Source organism: Pongo abelii, chromosome 21, assembly GCF_028885655.2.
Source record: "Pongo abelii isolate AG06213 chromosome 21, NHGRI_mPonAbe1-v2.0_pri, whole genome shotgun sequence".
Lineage (NCBI taxonomy): Eukaryota > Metazoa > Chordata > Mammalia > Primates > Hominidae > Pongo > Pongo abelii.
The window spans coordinates 68,258,610-68,276,484 of record NC_072006.2 but is presented as its reverse complement, the minus strand read 5'-3'; the positions used below and the strand labels follow the sequence as shown (position 1 = coordinate 68,276,484).

The window sequence follows — 17,875 nt, the reverse complement described above, 5'->3', positions numbered from 1 at the left end:
TCCTGACCTCGTGATTCGCCCGCCTCCACCTCCCAAAGTGCTGGGATTACAGGTGCGCACCACATCGCCCGGCTAATTTTTTGTATTTTTAGTAGAGACAGGGTTTCACCGTGTTAGCCAGGATGGTCTTGATCTCCTGACCTCGTGATCTGCCTGCCTTGGCCTCCCAGAGTGCTGGGATCGCAGGCCTGAGCCTCCTTGCCTGGCCTTGTGAAAAATTTTAACGTTAATTTTCTTATTTCAAGTTGATTTTCATTTAGTTTTTACTAAAAATGCAAATGTAGTTTACCGTTGCTTCTCTTTTTTTATGTAGGAAAAGTTGATGCAAATTTTGCCTGAATTTGGAGTTTTCCTATTAGTGAGAGTTTTGTTACGAAAAGATCGCCGCCACTTTGGTGGGTCAGCACTAAAGCCTTGTTTCAATATTTGCAGGGTCAATTCTTTTGAATATTTTAATGCTTCCCTGTTTGGAGTCTAAGAGCCATTTTTACTTTAGTTTTTTTTCCCAGGCAAGTACTTTGTCTGAACAATGTATGAGCCAGACCTGGTAGAAAAATGGGAGTTGGTGAAATAGATGTGCTACTTAGTGACAGGGGCTGTGATTCTAACATTTTGTCTCATGGCAGAGTTGGATGAAAGGGGTTTGTTCCTGCAGCATGGCTCACCTACCCAGTGTGTCCTGAGTCCTCATGTGGCAGGGAGTCAGACAGCGGCAGCTCTCTTCCCAGCGGGGTAGAGCTCACCTGGCTGCAAGGTGAGCCGGCTGGCCCGTCGCCCAGCTCAGAGCTGACCCTCGCACGTGCAGATCTCTGCCGGGCCGGGGGGTCAGGGTCAGCTGTCTGCGTCACCTATGGGCCGCTCCCTCTCTGCACCCCCTGAGATTTTCCTGCTCTCTGCGTTGCCTATGACTGTGGGCACAGCGGGCTTCCTGGAAGTACTTTCAGAGGAGGTGACAGTCGTATCCTGCCAGGGCCCCTCCTGCCCTGTGGAAGAACTTACTTCTGCTCCTGGAAGTCAGAAGCTGGGAGGCCTGGGGCTGTAGTGTCTTCTGTATGAGAGGTGGGGTGGGGCTGGGGAGAGGAAGGCTGCTCGACTCTTCTTCTGGGAGACCCGCCCCATGGCAGCTCCGAGGTCCTAGTGGGCTGGTGGCTCGCATCTTGTCCACCTGTTGTCGTCTTTTGCCCCTCGGGGGGCTCATGCCCATCCTGTGGGGTTCTGGGACCCAGACTCGCCCCGTGGGCTAGGCTGGGCGAGGAGGCTCATGCCTGTCCTGTGGGCTGGGCGGGGGGGACTCATGCCCGTCCTGTGGGGTTCTGGGATTGCCCCTCACCCCTGTGGGCTGGGTGGGTGGGGGGGCTCATGCCCATCCTGTGGGATTCTGGGACCCAGACTTGCCCCTGTGGGCTGGGTGGTGGTGGGGGGCTCATGCCCATCCTGTGGGGTTCTGGGACTCAGACTTGCCCCTGTGGGCTGGGCGGGGGGCGCTCATGCCCATTTTGTGGGGTTCTGGGACCCAGACTCGCCTCTGTGGGCTGGGCAGGGTGGGGCTCATGCCCATCCTGTGGGGTTCTGGGACCCAGAGAGGCAGACTCTTCGCCTGCCCTTTGGGTTTGTGAAAAGTCAGAGTGGAGCATGGACGCCGGCTGGTGCTCTCCAGTGTTCTCTGGCTCTGCCGCTGGAGCTCCTCGTAGGAGTGAAGAAAGAGAGTGGAGCACGGACGCCAGCTGGTGCTCTCCGGCTCTGCTGCTGGAACTCCTCGTAGGAGTGAGGAAAGAGAAACGTAGATTCCTCTCATGTTCGCGCTCTGTTCACCTCCTGGGTGCTGATTTCCTGTGGTGGCACCCTACCCTGCATCTGTGCTGGTGGGCACACTCTTGCGTTTGCATTTTATTTTTATTTATTTTTTTGTTTTTTGTTTTTTGAGACAGAGTCTCACTCTGTTGCCCAGACTGGAGTGCAGTGGCACAATCTCGGCTCACTGTAACCTCTGCCTCCCATGTTCAAATGATTCTCCTGCCTCGGCCTCCCTAGTAGCTGGGATTATAGGTGCGTGCCACCACGCCCGGCTAATTTTAGTATTTTTAGTAAAGACAGAGTTTTGTTATGTTGGCCAGGACGGTCTCAAACTCCTGATCTCACATGATCCACCTGTCTCAGCCTCCCAAAGTGCTAGGATTACGTTTGTGTTTTATAAATAAGGACCTTGGTTTGTGAGGGGAAGGGGGGTTTTGGTGCCTATCCTGAGTGTGGTCGGTATGTGTGAGCTTGTACAGACACGGCCAGCTGGGCTTTCTGTTCTCATTTCTTCCCGTTAATTTCTGATAAACTTCTAAGCATCCACGTAACTGGCATTTTTAATGTTCCTGGAATTGGGTTTTGCTCAGTTTTAATACTTCACGGTTTTCTGGGCCATCTTTGAATTGTCGAGTGTTTGGGTCTTTTTCTGTTTGTCACTGTTAGCCATAGCAGTGCTTGGAACATCTTGGAACCAATTAGTTTTTTGGGTTATTTCCTTGGGGCAGTCTCAGAAGTGGAATTAGTCGAAGAGGCAGAGGCATCTGCAGGCCTCATCCCCACACTGCAGACTGCTTCGAGAACCGCCCCACTCTGGGCCTCCTGTGTCACGGCCACCTTTGTAATGACGTTACATTAATGTTTGCCAGTTTCATGTATTTTGAGTTTTCTTTTTTTTTTGAGAGAGGGCCTTGCTGTGTCACCCATGCCGGAGTACAGTGGTGTGATCTTGGCTCACTCCAACCTCGACCTCCAACCTCGACCTCCTGACTCAAGGGATCCTCCCACTTCATCCTCCAGAGTAGCGGGGACTACAGGTGTGCACCACCATGCCCGGCTAATTTTTTTATTTTTTGTAGAGATGGGGTCTCACCATGTTGCCCAGGCTGGTCTTGAACTTTTGGGCTCAAGCCATCTGCTCGCCCCGGCTTCCCTCAGCGTTGGGATTTCAGGCATGAGCTACTGTGCCCACTTGGCTTTGAAATCTTTTCTCAGAGTCAAGCACGTGTCTTTTAAGTCCTTTCCAGAAATCTTTAAAATTGTATCATTGAGTTAAGCCGCACTGGCCACCACACGGCTAACTTTGTAAGGGAGAAGAGGGGAGAGGAAGGGAGGTCGCGGAGCTCCTGCTGTCTGCCGGAGTCCTCTCCACCTGCTGGGCTCTGGCAGGTTTGCTGAAGACCGCGTGAGGGCGCTGCTGTCTTCTGGGCTCAGGGCTCCTGTGAGCTCCTGAGGCCTGGACCCAAAGGTGGCCTTTGTTGCTCCTTTGGGCATAATATGGGGGGCACAGGCAAGATGTGGGGCCACCACCCCAGCAGGCCTGTGCCAAACCCCAGGACTCCATTCCTGGAATAGACGCGGCCATGAGGACTGGAAGCGCTGGGCGTGGCCCACGGCGGGGCCCCCAGGGCTGCTGACCTTGCCCCCCTTGGCTCCACCGAGCCTGCACCTTTAGTGCCCACTTGGGCCAAGCCCGTGGCGAAGTGCCCCAGGCGCTGCGGTTCCTGCGAAGGGGAACGTGGAAGGCGAACGTGGAGAGCCCCTTGAGTGCCTCTGCAGCACCGGAGCACCAAGCCGCCCTTGCCCGGGCGTCCCTGAGGCCCTGAGTCTTGGCAGCTCCCAGGTCTTAGCTCATGAATCATGGGGGTTTCTTTCTTTTTCTCTTTTTTTTTTTTTTTTTTTTTTTTTTGAGACGGAGTCTCGCTCTGCCGCCCAGGCTGGAGTGCAGTGGCACCATCTCGGCTCCCTGCAAGCTCCGCCTCCCGGGTTCAGGCCATTCTCCTGCCTCGGCCTCCCGAGTAGCTGGGACTACAGGCGCCCGCCACCACGGCCGGCTAATTTTTTTGGTATTTTTTAGTAGAGACGGGGTTTGACCGTGTTAGCCAGGATTGTCTCGATCTCCTGACCTCACGATCCGCCCGCCTCGGCCTCCCAAAGTGCTGGGATTACAGGCGTGAGCCACCGCTCCTGGCGGAGTTTTATTTCTTAAGGCGGCCTTGGAGCCTGTCCTGGCCGAGCGCTTGACGGAGGAGGGCCTTCTCTGGGGGAGGCTCTGTCCACCTCCCACCCACACTGGAGGAGCTCGGGTCTCATGGGGAGGCAGGACTTGCTTAGGGGCGGGAGGTCACACTGCCCCGGAGCCCAGGCCCTGCCCTAGGAGGAAGAGCCTGGCCTCCCCCTCCCTCCCGCCGGGGCCCGGGGCTGAGACTCCTTGTGGGTCTGGATGACTCGGTCCGTGACCTCCGCCCTGGCCCTGCTTCCCGCCCCACGCCCCCCTGAAGCCCCGGGCTCCGTGGCCTCTGCCTTCCGGGCCCTGCCCTGCGCTCAGCCCCTGGCCTACAGGGTACAGGGGACCCCTGACAGGTTCATCGCTGGGACCCCATGGGCCCCCCTCCGTCTGTGCCGAGCAGATGTGGAGACTGAAGACTCCTCCAACGAAGGCGGCCGGCGGTGAAATCCAGTGGTCTGGGTGGGGTCCTTACCGCGCTGTCTGCGGGGTTTCCTCACTGCTCAGGCGGCTGCTGCTTATCCACGCCATCTCCGTCGGTCCGTTCAGCTTCCGTGAGTGTCCCCTGTGGGAAGGCCCGTTCAGCTTCCGTGAGTGTCCCCTGTGGGAAGGTCCGTTCAGCTTCCGTGAGTGTCCCCTGTGGGAAGGCCCGTTCAGCTTCCGTGAGTGTCCCCTGTGGGAAGGCCCGTTCAGCTTCCGTGAGTGTCCCCTGTGGGAAGGTCCGTTCAGCTTCCGTGAGTGTCCCCTGTGGGAAGGTCCGTTCAGCTTCCGTGAGTGTCCCCTGTGGGAAGGTCCGTTCAGCTTCCGTGAGTGTCCCCTGTGGGAAGGCCCGTTCAGCTTCCGTGAGTGTCCCCTGTGGGAAGGCCCGTTCAGCTTCCGTGAGTGTCCCCTGTGGGAAGGTCCGTTCAGCTTCCGTGAGTGTCCCCTGTGGGAAGGCCCGTTCAGCTTCCGTGAGTGTCCCCTGTGGGAAGGCCCGTTCAGCTTCCGTGAGTGTCCCCTGTGGGAAGGCCCGTTCAGCTTCCGTGAGTGTCCCCTGTGGGAAGGGCCTGTGCCGCACAAGGTGGGGACTTGGGCACACGGCCTCAGAGGTCGGACACCGGGCGAGCCCCGCTCCTGGAGTGAGACCCGCTTGGAGGGGGAGCGAGCCCTGAGGCGCCGCCCCTAAGCCAGACCCGCTGCCTCACACAGACGGGTGCTTCACTTGTTTTGGACTAGTACAGCTTTTAAGCAAAAAGTAACTGGTTAGGGATTCTATCATATTGCTTGATGTAAACAAATGCGGCAAAATGTTAAAAAATGGAGTAGCTGAAGGCTGGGCGCGGTGGCTCACACCTGTAGTCCCAACGCTTTGGGAGGCCGAGGTGGGCGGATTGCTTGAGGCCAGGAGTTCGAGACCAGCCTGGCCAACATGGTGAAACCCCGTCCCTACTAAAAATACAAAAACTAGCCAGGTATGCTGGCGTTCGCCTGTAGTCCGAGATACTGGGGAGGCTGAGGTGGGAGAATCACTTGAACTCGGGAGGTAGAAGTTGCAGGGAGCCAAGATGGCGCCACTGCACTCCAGCCTGGGCGACAGAGCGAGACCAAACTGACTCAAGAAGAAACAGAAAATCTGAATAGATCTATAAAAAATAATCAGTAGTCAAAAAACTTCCAATGAAAGAAAAATTCAGACACTTTCACTACAGTTATTGTACTTTTTAGCTTCCAAAAAGAAAAGTCAATTTCAATAAAGAAATTGAATCAATAGTCAATAAACTTCCAACAAAAGAAAAGTCCATCTCTGTCTGTCTCTGTATATGTATAATGATTGTATATATCACTTCACTGTTGAATTCTATCAATCATTTTAAGAATTAACACCAATCCTGGCCAGGCGCAGTGGCTCACGCCTGTAATCCCAGCACTTTGGGAGGCTGAGGCAGGTGCATCATGAGGTCAGGAGATCGCGACCATCCTGGCCAACACGGTGAAACCCCGTCTCTACTAAAAATACAAAAAATTAGCCGGGTGTGGTGGCGGGCGCTGGTAGTCCCAGCTACTCAGGAGGCTGAGGCAGGAGAATGGTGTGAACCTGGGAGGCGGAGCTTGCAGTGAGCCGAGATTGCACCACTGCACTCCATCCTGGGCGACAGAGCGAGACTCCATCTCAAAAAACAAAAACAAAACAAAACAAAATTAGCCGGGCATGGTGGTGGGCGCCTGTAGTCCCAGCTACGTGGGAGGCTGAGGCAGGAGAATCGCTTGAACGTGGGAGGTGGAGGTTTTAGTGAGCCGAGGTCGCACTGTTGCACTCCCGCCTGGGTGACAGAGCCAGACTTCATCTCAAAAAAAGAGAAAGATTCCGTCATATTCCTTGAGAGCATAGTGTTGCCTTTATTTTAAGCAGGTATTACAACCTTCTTATTTAGGTTCTATTTTTTTTGAAGTTACCATTTCAGGTCAGAGTTAGCCATAGCAGTATCTCAGATTTAAAATGTACACAAATAGTTTTCTTGCCTTGTTAAGCTGATTAGCTTTCTTTTCTTTTCTTTTTTTTTTTTTTTGAGATGGAGTTTCACTGTTGTTGCCTGGGCTGGAGTGCAGTGACATGTTCTCGGCTCACTGCAACCTCTGCCTCTCGGGTTCAAGCAATTTTCCTGCATCAGCCTCCCGAGTAGCTGAGATTACAGGCGCCCGTCACCATGTCAGGCTATTTTTTTTTTTAACTTTTGGTAGAGACGGGGGTTTTACTATGTTGGCCAGGCTGGTCTCGAACTCCTGACCGTAGGTGATCCGCTTGTCTCGGCCTCCCAAAATGCTGGGATTACAGGCATGAGCCATCTTTCCCAGCCAGCTGATTAGCTTTCTGAGAAAATTACAATATTTTTAAAAGTTGGGGCCAGGCATGGTGGCTCATGCCTGTAATCCCAGCACTTTGGGAGGCGGAGGCAGGCAGAGCACCTGAGGTCAGGAGTTCGAGACCAACCTGGCCAACATGGTGAAACCCTGTCTGTACTAAAAATACAAAAAAATTAGCCGAGTGTGGTGGCACACACCTATAATCCCGGCTACTGGGGAGGCCGAGGTGCGAGAATCGCTTGAACCCGGGAGGCGGAGCTTGCAGTGAGCTGAAGGTTTCAGTGAGCCGAGATCGCGCCACTGCCCTCCAGCCTGGGCAACAGAGCGAGACTCTGTCTCAAAAAAAAAAGGAAAAAAAAAAAAAAAGCTGATGCATGGCTTTGTGTATTAGTTTCCTGGGGCTGCTGTGAAAGTACCACCTGCTGGGCAGCTCGCAGCAGCAGAGGCGTCTCCTCTCAGTTCCAGAGTCCAGTGCTGGAACTCGGGGTGTCTCAGGGCCATGCTCCCTCTGGAGACTCCAGGCAGGGTCCTTCCTGCCTCTTCCAGCTCCTGGTGGCTCCAGGCATCCTTTGGCTTGTGACTTTGTCACTCCAGTCTCTGCCTGTGGTCACATGACCTTCTCTCCTCCCTGTGTCTTTTTTTTTTCTTTAGAGATGGGGGTCTTGCTCTGTCACTCCGGCTAGAGCGCAGTGGTGCAATTGGAGCTCACTGACTGCAGCTTCCAACTCCTGCACTCAAGTGATCCTGCCGCCTCAGCCTCTCAACGTGCTGCGATTAGAGGTGTGTACCACACTGCCCGGCTGCTGTTTCATTTTACCTTCTATCAGCACTTAGTACGAGACATTTTTGAAATACTGTAAATCAGTATTACAGATTTAATGTTCAAAAGGTACTGTAGGTCAGGCGTGGTGGCTCGTGCCTGTAATCCCAGCACTGTGGGAGGCCGAGGTGGGAGGATCACGAGGTCAAGAGATCGAGACCATCCTGGCCAACGTGGTGAAACCCCGTCTCTACTAAAAATACAAAAATTAGCCAGGCGTGGTGGTGTGAGCCTGTAATGTCAGCTACTCGGGAGGCTGAGGCAGGAGAATCGATTGAACCTGGGAGGTGGATGTTGCAGTGAGCTGAGATCGTGCCACTGCACTCCAGCCTGGCAACAGAGCGAGACTCCTTCTGAGAAAAAAAAAAAAGTCATGTAGGTTTTTTTTGTTGTTGTTTTTTTGGGACGGAGTCTCACTCTGTTGCCCAGGCTGGAGTGCAATGGTGCCAACTCAGCTCACTGCAACCTCCGCCTCCCAGGTTATAGCGATTCTCTTGCCTCAGCCTCCCGAGTAGCTGGGACTACAGGCGCCCCCCCACCACGCCTGGCTAATTTTTGTAATTTTGGTAGAGACGGGGTTTCACCATGTTGGCCAGGCTGGTCTCGATCTCTTGACCTGGTGATCCACCTGCCTTGGCCTCCCAAAGTGCTGGGATTACAGGCGTGAGCCACCGTGCCTGGCCTGGTACCGTAGTTTTGTTGACCCCAAGTGTATGTGTTGGGCCTGTGCAGCATCGAGATGTGGTCCCTGGGCTGAGAGGAGGGCAGGGCAGTGTCAGGCAGCGAGGTGGGGTCTGTGCTGTCAGTGTAAGAACAGTGACGCCCGGGAGGGCTTTCTGGAGGAGGGGGAGGCTGTGTCCATCGGCTGAGAGGGCTCAGGACTGCTGTTGTGATTCATGGCAGGATTCGCCTTTACAGATCTGACATGTTCCACTGTGTCATCCATAACCCAAATGACCGACTAGGAGCTCACCTGCCCCAGCCCCCTCCTGGGTGCCCAGAGCACCTTGTGCCCATCTGGGGGCACCCCTCCCACCCTCACACATGGCCCAAGCCAGGCACTGCTCCAGGCTTCCCCTGCGTGTGACTGGTGGGCACTTGGCTGGAGCTGGAGCGATGCTGAGGCCTGGAGCTGCTGAGGTGGGAGTGGAAACCCCTCCATTCAGGGACCCCACAGCCCACCAAGACCCTGATGGCTGGGGCTGAGACGGGACAGCGCGGGGCAGTGAGAGGTGTTTGGAAAGGGGAAGCGTGCTGGGCTCTGGCTGGGGACGCCTGACAGAAGGAAATGACGTTATGTCGGTGCAGTGGCTCACGCCTATCATCCCAGCGCTTTGAGAGGCCAGGGCGGCAGGTTCATTTGAATCTAGGAATTCAAGACCAACCTGGGCAACAGGACGGAACCCCGTCTCTACAATTAGCCCGTGTGGTGGCGTGCCCCTGTGGTCCCAGCTGCTCAGGAGGCTGATGTGGGAGGATGCCTTGAGCCTGGGAGGTTGAGGCTGCAGTGAGCCGAGATTGCTCCACCGCACTCCAGCCTGGGGGACAGAGTGAGACCCCAGTACAAAAACAAAAAGAAGGAAGTGACGGTAGGCAGGTTGGGGAAGGCAGAGGAGGCGGCCTGGGCGTTGGAGCCGGGCTGGAGGTGAAGGAACTGAAAGGGGCCAGCAGGCAGGGAGGGGCGGGGCTGGCAGGGCCGCCGTCGGAGACCTGGGCAGCCTGGGGCCGGCAGACATGGCTTTGCATCTACAGATGGCCACATGGGGGCTGCCATGTGGAAAACCTAAAGTCCTCGTCTCCAGCACCCACTTGTTCACTGGAGATGATGTGGATAGTCTCGCCGTAGAAAGACGACTCTGCTAATGTGTCTTGGAGTGTTTTCTAGTCAGGAGCTCACTTAAAAATTTTGAAATGCGACCACGAACAATGATAATATGACGTATATGAAATTTAATTTGTACAACAGTTTCACGGTATTCATGTCTTAACCTTGATTTTTTTCAGAAGAAGGTAAACCATGAACGCCTTGGTGTGAGGGGAGGTGCCTGGTTCCTGCTGGCGAGGTGCCCTGGGGGATGGTGCCCACTCTGGTCCCTGCCAGGATGGCGCCCTGGGGGATGGTGCCCACACTGGTCCCTGCCGGGATGGTGTCCTGGGGGATGGTGCCCACGCCTGGTTCCTGCTGGTGAGGTGCCCTGGGGGAGCTGGGTTGGGGGGTTTCTTCCCGAGAGTGGGCAGAGGTGGCCATAAACGTGTTTCCTCCTGTTGGCGTCTGTGGTATCGTGCTCTTTGGTGGTAGAAACGGGGCGTCAGTGACCTGGGGCTGCCATGTCAAAGGGCCACAAAGGGAACGTCGTAAACAACAGATATCTATTCCCTCCAGTCCTGGAGGCTGGAGGTCTGAGGTTTGGGCATCAGCCCGCCGCGGTTCCTGGGAGTTTGCTGGGGGTCTGAGGTTCGGGCTTTCGCTGCCGCGGTTCCTGGGAGGGTGCTGGGGGCCTGAGGTTCGGTTGTCGGCCGCCGCGGTTCCTGGGAGGGTGCTGGAGGTCTGAGGTTCGGTCGTCGGCCTCGACGGTTCCTGGGAGGGTGCTGGGGGTCTGCTCCAGGCCTCCAGCCTCTGGCGGGGCCTCCGCTGCTGCCGCTTCGCGCCAGCCTGTGTACAAATTTCTTCCCCTTTTAAGGGTACTCATCATACTGGACTAGGGGCCCCCAGTAACCTGTTTTTTTTTTTTTGAGACAGGGTCTCATTCTGTCACTCAGGCTGGAGTGCAGTGGCGCAATCTCAGCTCACTGCAGCCTCCGTCTCCCGGTTCAAGTGATTCTCCTGCCTCAGCCTCCCGAGTAGCTGGGATTACAGATGTGCGCCACCACACCCGGCTAATATTTGTATTTTTAGTAGAGATGGGGTTTTACCATGTTGGCCAGGCTGGTCTCAAACTCCTGGCCTCAAGCAATCCACCTGCCTCTGCCTCTCAAAGTGCTGGGATTACAGGTGTGAGCCATCGTGTCCAGCCCCAGCGACCTCATCTTAATTTAACTAATTGCATCTGCAACGACCTATTTCCAAATAAGGTGGAATTCTGAAGTATGAGGGGTTAGGACTTCAACATGAATTTGGGAGGCGGGGGCGGGGGATTCAACTCGTAACAAATGGCAGTGAGGTCCTTGGATGGATGAGCACAGGATTATAGCTGAGAATATTTTTACAAAAATTAATCCTTTATTGAGGCATAATTTACATGCAGCAAACGACACTTGTTTAACGAGCATAATTTGATGAGCTCGAACTCTTGGGTGGAGCTGCCAGTGGCTTTGGAGACACAGGCCGTCCCCATTGTGTCTGGAATTGGTGGGTTCTTGGTCTCACTGACTTCAAGAATGAAGCCATGGACCCTCGCGGTGAGTGTTACAGTTCTTAAAGGCAGCGTGTTCGGAGTTTCTTCCTTCTGGTGGGTTAGTGGTCTTGCTGGCTTCAGGAGTGAAGCTGCAGACCTTCACGGTGAGTGTTATAGCTCATAAAGACAGTGTGGACCCAAAGAACGAGCAGCAGCAAGATTTATCACAAAGAGCAAAAGAACAATGCTTCCATAGTGTGGAAGGAGACCCGGGCAGGTTGCCACTGCTAGCTCAGGCAGCCTGCTCTTATTCCCTTACCTGGCTCCACCCACATCCTGCTGATTGGTCCATTTTACAGAGAGCTGATTGGCCCATTTTGACAGGGTGCTGATTGGTGCATTTACAATCCCTGAGCTAGACACAAAAGTTCTCCAAGTCTCCACTAGATAGCTAGACACAGAGCACTGATTGGTGCATTCACAAACCTTGAGCTGAACACAGGGCGCTGATTGGTGTGTTCACAAACCTCGAGCCAGATACAGAGTGCTGATTGGTGTATTTACAATCCCTCAGCTAGACATAAAGTTTCTCCAAGTCCCCACCAGATCAGCTAGACACAGAGCGCTGATTGGTGCATTTACAAACCTTGAGCTAGACACAGGGTACTGATTGGTGCATTTACAAATCTTGAGGTAGACACAGAGTGCTGATTGGTGTATCTACAATCCCTTAGCTAGACATAGAGGTTCTCCAAGTCCCCACCAGACTCAGGAACCTAGCTGTCTTCACTCAGTGGATTCCACACTGGGGCTGCAGGTGGAGCTGCCTGCCAGTCCGGTGCTGTGCACCTGCACTCCTCAGCCCTTGGGCGGTAGATGGGACCCAGCGCTGCGGAGCAGGGGGCGGCACTCCTCAGGGAGGGTCCTGCGCGCAGGAGCCCACGGTGGGGGAGGCTCAGGCATGGCGGGCTGCAGGTCCCAAGCCCTGCCCTGAGGGGAGGCAGCTAAGGCCCCGGGAGAAATCGAGTGCAGCACCGGTGGGCTGGCACTGCTGGGGGACCCGACGCACCCTTTGCAGCTGCTGGCCCGGGTGCTAAGCCCCTCACTGCCCTGGGCCGCTTCAAGTGCGGGGTCCGCCAAGCCCTCGCCAACCTGGAACTCTAGCTGGCCCACAAGCGCTGCACGCAGCCCTGGTTCCCGCCCACGCCTCTCCCCCCACACCTCCCCGCAAGCTGAGAGAGCCGGCTCCGGCCTCGGCCATCCCAGGTAGGGGCTCCCACAGTGCAGTGGCGGGCTTAAGGGCTCCTCAAGGGCGGCCAGAGTGGGCGCCGAGGCCGAGGAGGCGCCAAGAGCGAGCGAGGGCTGGAGGGCTGCCAGCACGCTGTCACCTCTCACCATCACCCCAGGAGCTTCCAGCAACCTCTCCCTCCACCCCAGCCCAGGCAGCCCCCGCCGGTTGTCTGCCACTGTGGACTTACTTCTGTTGTCTAGAGTTTCCTATGAAGGGAATCACACGCTTGCCTTGGTGACTGTCTTCTCTTACTCAGCGTAACTGTGGGATAATCTGTGTGGCGTGGACGTGACCTGTATAGGGGGACGGAAGACTGAGCAGGGAGGTGCCCCAGGGCGCCGAGGCCAGGACGGAGCCCAGCAGCCCCTTCTTGTGCCTGAGCTGCCTCTGCGGTTTGGAAGCGTCCCCTGTGTTTACCTGCTCACCTGTTGATGCACGTTTGGACATTCGGGTTGTTCCCAAACCTTGGCTGTTCTGAGCGAAGCTGGTGTGAACGTTCGTGCATGAGTCTGTCTGGACGGGTGGTTTTGCTTCTCTGGGGTAGGTACCAGAGTTGTTGGGTACTGTGGAGTTCAGCTTTGCTGGACTGTTTTCCACAGCGGCTGCACCGTTCCATGTGCCCTCAGCAGCTGAGCAGGCTCCAGGTGCTCGTGTCCTCGAGGACACATGGTGTGGCCTTGCCTCTTAGTCCTGGCCACTCTCATGGGGGAGCTCGCTGTGGTTCCGGACGCATTTCCCCGACAGCTGGGGAAGCCTCTGTCCGTGTGTGCCTGCTGATGTTTCTTGTTTGTGATGTATCTGTTCAAAACGTTTTCCTGTTAAAAAATTAGTTTCACCAGGCCACACGTGGTGGCTTGTGCATGTAATCCCAGCACTTTGGGAGGCTGAGGTGGGAGGATCACTTGAGGCCAGGAGCTTGAGACCAGCCTGGCCAACATGGCGAAACCCTGTCCCTACTAAAATTACAAAAATTAGCTGGGTGTGGTGGCGCACACCTGTAATCCCAGCTTCCCTGGGAGGCTGAAGCACAAGAATCGCTTGAACCCAGGAGGTGGAGGTTGCTGTGAGCAGAGATCGCACTACTGCACTCTAGCCTGGGTGACAGCAACGCTCCATCTAAAAGAAAAAAAAAGTTAGTCTCACCAGGCCACACGTGATGACTCAGGCCTGTAGTCCCAGAACTTTGGGAGGCCGAGGCTGGTGGATGGCTTGAGCCCAGCACTTCGAGTCCAGCCTGAGCAACATGGTGAAACCCTGTCTCTGTAAGAAATTTTAAAAAAAAATTAGCTGAGTGTGGTGGTGTGCACCTGTGGTCCTAGCTACTCAGGGGGGCTGAGGTGGGAGAATTGCTTAAGCCTGGGAGGTGGAGGCTGCAGTGAGCCCTGATGATGCCACTGCACTCCAGCCTGGGTGACTGACACCTTGTCTGAAAACAAAACAGTTTCACCAAAATAATTGTGGAGAGCAGTTCTTAGAGTAGGCGAGTTAAACTTGATCTGGACAGATGGCTGCAGCCACCTTTGTCTTCCCCAGAGCCCTCCTGGCCATTGGCAGTTTGATTCTAGAGCCAAGGGTATCTTGCTTCCACTTTAAAATGGTGATTTATCTGTTAATTACATTTTATTTTATTATTATTTTTTTTTAGACAGAGTCTCGCTCTGTAGCCCAGGCTGGAGTGCAGTGGCACCATCTTGGCTCACTGCATTCTCTGCCTCCCGGGCTCAGGTGATTCTCCCACCTCACCCTCCTTAGTAGCTGGGACTCACAGGTGTGCACTACCATGCCCAGCTAATTTTTTTTTTTTTTTTTGAGACAGAGTCTCGCTCTGTTGGCCAGGCTGGAGTGCAGTGGCATGATCTCGGCTTACTGTAACCTCCACCTCCCAGGCTCAAGTGATTCTCCTGCCTCAGCCTCCTGAGTAGCTGGGATTACAAGCATGTGCCACCATGCCCGGCTAATTTTTGCATTTTTAGTAGAGACGGGGTTTCACCATGTTGGCCAGGCTGGTCTGGAACTCCTGACCTCAGCTAATCCGCCCACCTTGGCCTCCCAAAGTGCTGGGATTACAGGTGTGAGCCACCATGCGCGGCCAACGCCCAGCTAATTTTTGTGTTTTTTGTAAAGAGCGGGTTTCCAATGGAACAGAACAGAGCCCTCAGAAATAATACCACACATCTACAACCATCTGATCTTTGACAAACCTGACAAAAACAAGGAATGGGGAAAGGATTCCCTATTTAATAAATGGTACTGGGAAAACTGGGTAGCCATATGTAGAAAGCTGAAACTGGATCCCTTCCTTACACTTATACAAAAATTAATTCAAGATGGATTAAAGACTTAAATGTTAGACCTAAAACCATAAAAACCCTAGAAGAAAACCTAGGCAGTACCATTTAGGACATAGGCATGGGCAAGGACTTCATGTCTAAAACACCAAAAGCAATGGCAACAAAAACCAAAATTGACAAATGGGATCTAATTAAAGTAAAGAGCTTCTGCACAGCAAAAGAAACTACCATCAGGGTGAACAGGCAACCTACAGAATGGGAGAAAATTTTTGCAATCTACCCATCTGACAAAGGGCAAATATCCAGAATCTACAAAGAACTTAAACAACTTTACAAGAAAAAATCAAACCCCATCAAAAAGTGGGCGAAGGATATGAACAGACACTTCTCAAAAGAAGACATTTATGCAGCCAACAGACACATGAAAAAATGCTCATCATCACTGGCCATCAGAGAAATGCAAATCAAAACCACAGTGAGATACCCTCTCACACCAGTTAGAATGGCGATCATTAAAAAGTCTGGAAACAACAGGTGCTGGAGAGGATGTGGAGAAATAGGGACACTTTTACACTGTTGGTGGGACTGTAAACTAGTTCAACCATTGTGGAAGACAGTGTGGCGATTCCTCAAGGATCTAGAACTAGAAATACTATTTGACCCAGCCATCCCATTACTGGGTATATACCCAAAGGATTATAAATCATGTTGCTATAAAGACACATGCACACGTATGTTTATTGTGGCACTATTCACAATAGTAAAGACTTGGAACCAACCCAAACATCCATCAATGATAGACCAGATTAAGAAAATGTGGCACATATACACACCATGGAATATATGCAGCCATAAAAGATGAGTTCATGTCCTTTGTAGGGACATGGATGAAGCTGGAAACCATCATTCTGAGCAAACTATCGCAAGGACAGAAAACCAAACACTGCATGTTCTGACTCATAGGTGGGAATTGAACAATGAGAACACTTGGACACAGGTTGGGGAACACCACACACCAGGGCCTGTTGTGGGGTAGGGGGAAGGGATAGCATTAGGAGATATACCTAATGTAAATGACGAGTTAATGGGTGCAGCACACCAACATGGCACATGTATACATATGTAACAAACCTGCACCTTGTGCACATGTACCCTTAGAACTTAAAGTATATATATAAAAAACAAAAAAACCGGGTTTTACCATTTTGCCCAGGCTGGACTTGAACTCCTGACCTCAAGTGATCCTCCTGCATCAGCCTCCCAAAGTGTTGGGATTATAGGCCTGAGCCACCGTGCCTGGCCTGTTAGATTACATTTTAAGCAAAATTTTATTTTATTTTATTTTATTTTTATTTTTTGAGATGGAGTCTTACTCTTGTTGCCCAGGCTGGAGTGCAATGGTGCAATCTCGGCTCACTGCAACCTCTGCCTCCCAGGTTCAAGTGATTCTCCTGCCTCAGCCTCCCAAGTAGCTGGGATTACAGGCGCCTGCCATCACGTCCTGCTAATTTTTGTATTTTAGTAGAGATGGGGTTTCACCATATTGGCCAGGCTGGTCTTGAACTCCTGACCTCAGGTGATCCGCCCGCCTCAGCCTTCCAAAGTGCTGGGATGACAGGCGTGAGCCACCACACTCAGCCTTAAGCAAAATTTTAAATGAAAGGTTTAAGTGGAGCCTAACGGAAATGCAGATTTCAAGTCAGAGGCAAAACAGATCAAGTGTGAATGTGGTAAAACAGTGAGTCGATGTTTGACAGGGTCGTTCTTGCCCGCTGAGTTGTTTGGAATTCGACCCCGGGATGGGCCCTAGGGGAGGAGCCGGAGGCCCGGGACGCCGCGTGCCAGGCGCTGCCAGCAGGGGGCACCCGAGGCCTCCCGCCCTCCCCGCCTTGTGCCCTACGCGGATCGGGCGTCCGGTGGATGCGGCAGACACACCACCGCCTGAATCACACCTGCTGTTTTACATTTTTATTAGAACAAACAGCCTTCCGGGCAGAGCTCCTTAGGGACGCGGGGAAAAATAACCCCAGTCTGCCCCCTAAATTAATACTTTGAACACACAGTGCAGCAAATGGAGTATATTCATCGCGGTCTTCAGATTTCCCGGCTCTGTGTCCTGCGACGCGGGCATCTATCCAGGCTGTGGCCAGGGCACATTCGTCCTCAAATGAGAGGACTGGAGTGAGTGGGAAGTGTGCGTCCTCAACAGCAGCGCGCCTGTTCACAGTCTCAAAGGTGCTCAATGACGGACACCCGTCACCTTCCGGGAGTCTGTTGGAGAGAGGATTTGGGATGGGCACCGCCACTTCCAAGAGGGCCCTAGAGGCTGGGCCGTTCCTGTGTGCATTCTGCAGAGGCCACTCTTCCTCCACTCCAGCTGACCCAGGGAGGAGGAGGATAGAAGCCACGTTTGGCAGAGCCTGTTTGCCGGTGGTCATTCTGCTGGGGACACAGGTGCATGACCTTGCTCCCCGGACCCCAGGGAGGGTTGGCAGACCTGGTGCCAGCACAGGACGGCACGATGGGTGGGAGCACCCGGGCTTTGGAGCTAGAAACACAGGCTCACCGCTGAATCCCTCCCGGCTGTGCTGGTTTTGAGGCCCTCAGTTCGTTAGCATATACTGTGGAGACCACCTCTCCCTCTCCTGGTGGCTGTTGGGGTTTGAAATAGCCCCCAAAAGCACAGCGTGCTGGCGCATTGCCTGCCTGGCAGGACAGGCCCCACGCAGCCCCCCTCACTGCCTGCACAATGTAACTGCACCGCGTCCTGTGCACCTGGGGCGGAGCCTGCACCGTGTGACTGCACAGCATCCTGTGCACCTGGTTGTCCGCGGTTGGGGCGGAGCCATGCGTGGGTTTGTGTCCCCAGCACCTGCATGGTGATGTGGCTTGTGAGTTTAGAGCATGGTTTCAGGTTGTTGTGGTCACCAGAGTGGTTATGCTGCTGCCCGTTTCATAAGTGATTCTGTTTGAAGGGAAGGATCTTGAGATTCGTGATGTATAAGTAAAGCAGATACCAACAAGCCTCAGAAAAAACTGAGGCGGCGTTTGGAGGAGACAGCAGAGGCGGTGTCCCTTTGAGGGTCTAGGGTAGCTATTGGGCAGCCTGACATCAGTGCAGCCGCGGGTGCCCCTTGGTCCCTGCAGCCCGCAGCACCCACTCTTTGGAGACTTGGCATCTGTGCCCCAGTGTGGATTGGGAGCTCCTCTCTGAAGGGGCACCTCACGCACGGGGGTGCCACACAGGGACCTGAGATGTACCAAGTGCCTGTGAGC

General features: G+C 53.9%; 1 protein-coding gene across 4 annotated transcripts in view; it reads left to right on the top strand.

Moving 5' to 3' along the window:
* The window catches only part of ZBTB46 (zinc finger and BTB domain containing 46), a 90,699-nt gene that overhangs the window by 18,711 nt on the left and 54,113 nt on the right, over positions 1–17,875 (top strand). The window contains exon 1 of one of the 4 annotated variants that reach the window (XM_024238777.3): positions 7,474–7,642. The exons of 2 other annotated variants lie outside the window; for them this stretch is intronic. The gene's annotated coding sequence lies outside the window, so the exon portion shown is untranslated. Of the gene's footprint in view, positions 1–7,473; positions 7,643–17,875 lie in introns of those variants that run through there. One more of the 4 variants, XM_054542373.2, reaches the window with a different exon arrangement.